Below are 2,500 nucleotides of genomic sequence, written 5' to 3' on the forward strand. Positions count from 1 at the left end.
GCCGCGTCCCCGCGCCGGCGGGGCGGCCCGAGCCGCGGCGGTCCTCTCGGGCGCAGCGCCGGGCTACTGAGGGAAACCCCGGGCCCCGAGAAGGACGCGGCGGTGGTGGCGGCAGACGGCGGGCGCGCCCCCGCCGGTGGACGCTCCCCCGAGGGCGGCAGCGGGGGAGGCACCCCGGCGGGGCCATGCAGGTCGTTTCCCTCGCCCCAGGGCCAGGTACCTAGCGCTCCGCGCCTCGGCGGTTCCCCCCCAGGTTTCCCCCCTCGGCGTCGCCAAACGCCGCTGCGGGGGTGCCGAAAGGGGGCCGGCGAGCCGGGCGGCGGTTTAAAGACTCGGGCGGCTCGGCGCGGCCCGCCGTGGCGGCGGCGGTGCCGGCGGCGGCGGCGGCGGCGGCGGCGGTTGTCGCCGGGCGGCGGTGCGGCGCCACTGAGGGGTGGGGAGCAGCTACTCCCGCCGAGCCCCTGCGGTGGTGTCCGCGGCCGCCGGCCGCGCTCCCTCCGTCGTGGTCGTCGTCGTCGTCGTCCCTGCCGCACGCGCGCGCGGGGGTAACCGCGCCGCGCCGGGGAGGGGCGCCCTGCCCCCCCCTCTCCGCGGCCCGGCCTCGGCGGAGAGGCCGCGGCGCGCGGTCGGCCGCGGGGGCCGACCCGCTCGCCTCGTCGTAACGGGCGACGCCGGCAGAGAGCGCCCGCTCTCTGCCTTTCCTCGGCCGCGGGGTTGCGGCCGCCGGGGCCCGCCGCGCTCTCTCCTCGGCCCGCTTGCCGCGGTGTCTCGCGCGCGCGGCGCCGCGTCCCGCGCGTCCGGCCCCTCTCCCCTCGGCGGCCTTTCCTCCTCGAACGCACCGGCGGCGCCGTCCGCCGGCCGTCCCCCGCCCGGCTCGATCGCCCGCCCGCCCGGGGGGCGAGCGTCCGGCGGGCCCTCCGTCGGCGGAGGCCCGCGAGCGCGGGCGACCCCGTGCCGAGCGGCGGCGGCGCCGCTCGACGGGTGTCCCCCCCCAGCGGGGACGGTCGGCCGGAGGGCGCCCGCCGTCGCCGGCGGCGGTCCCGTCCCGGGCCCTGCACGTCGCGTCCTCCGTCGCCCTTCCCGGCCGCGTGTGGGCCGTAGGAAGGCGTGCGGGCGGCCGCGGGGGCGCTTCCCCCGCCCGGTCTCCGCGTGAAAACGAGGAGAGCGGGCGTTGCCCCCCGGCTCAGCGCCGTACGCCTTCCGCCGGGCGCGTGCCGAGGCAAGGGGCCCCGGCGGTGCGACGCGGCGGCGGGGGCCCCGGGAGTGCGGCCCCGGCGACGGCGGGGCCTGCCGTCCGGCAGGCCTCGGGCGCTGGCGACGCCGGCTCGGGTCTCGGTGGCGTCCGCCTCCGGGGCCGGCGGCGGAGCGCGTCCGCCCGGACGCTGGCCCGCCCGGCGGGAGCGGTCCCGCCGGGCGGGAAGGCGCGCCGGCGGCACGGCCGTCGTCGCGTGCCGTCTCGAGCGGGGTGAGGCCGCCGTGGAAGAGAGAGAGCCGGCCGCGCGGCGGCGCGGCGGCGCGCCGCGAGCCCCGCGGTGAAGGGGGCCGAAGGGGAGCCGGCGTGTGCGGGGGCCGACGGCCGCGCCCCCGGCCGCGTGTGGCCCGAGCCGTGTGTGTGTGTGTGTGCGCGTCGTCCCGTGAAAGCGAGAGCGGGCGGGCCGCCGTGCCCCCCGCGTGCCCGGCGCGCGCCGCGTGGCCCTCCGCGCGGAGGCCGGGCCGAGCCCGGGCGCCTGGGCCGCCTCCGAAGGACGGCATGTGAGGTCGGCGTCTCCCCTCGCGGGGGGAGGCGGTCGGGGGCGCGGGCTCCCCCGCCTCTTGGCGGTCCTTCGGAGCGTGGGCTTCTCCGATCTCTTTTTTTCCCCTTCCGTTTCTCTGTGTGCTCGTACGGTCGAAGCCAGGCGCGCGCCCGCGCGTCCTCGGCGCGAGAGACAAAGGGGCCGCTCGGCCTGAGCGGCGCCCGAAAGCCAGACAACTCTTAGCGGTGGATCACTCGGCTCGTGCGTCGATGAAGAACGCAGCTAGCTGCGAGAATTAATGTGAATTGCAGGACACATTGATCATCGACACTTCGAACGCACTTGCGGCCCCGGGTTCCTCCCGGGGCTACGCCTGTCTGAGCGTCGCTTGACGATCAATCGCCGTCCGGGGGCCACCCCGGCGGCGCGGCTGGGGTCGCCTCGCAGGCCCGTTGCCCGCGGCGGGCGGCGGCGGCGGCGGCGGCGGCGGCGGCGGCGTCCCGCCGGTGCCCGGAGGGAAGGCGGTCAGGCGGTTCGGCGAGGGAAGCGTTTCCCTCGGCGGCCCCGATCCCCTTGCCTGCGGCCCGGCGGGCGTCGTCGTCGCGGTCGTCGTCGTCGTCGTCGCGGTCGCCGCGCAGGGCCTTCGTCCCCCTAAATGCAGACTCGGGGAGCGCTCCGTAGCTCCCCGCTCCCGGAGCGAGCCGCTGGGGCGGAGCTCGTCCTCGCCGGGGCCGCGCCGCGGATGCGGTGGCGGCGGCCGGGGGGAG

General features: G+C 79.8%; 1 non-coding gene across 1 annotated transcript; it reads left to right on the plus strand.

The window, feature by feature from the left end:
• Positions 1-1,967: 1,967 nt before the first annotated feature.
• Positions 1,968-2,120, plus strand: LOC134426183 (5.8S ribosomal RNA). Its single transcript, XR_010029918.1, has one exon. It is a non-coding gene; the product is annotated as a 5.8S ribosomal RNA (ribosomal RNA).
• The last annotated feature ends 380 nt before the right edge of the window (positions 2,121-2,500 follow it).

The sequence above is a fragment of the Melospiza melodia genome, chromosome 17, assembly GCF_035770615.1.
Source record: "Melospiza melodia melodia isolate bMelMel2 chromosome 17, bMelMel2.pri, whole genome shotgun sequence".
NCBI classification, from domain to species: Eukaryota; Metazoa; Chordata; class Aves; order Passeriformes; family Passerellidae; genus Melospiza; species Melospiza melodia.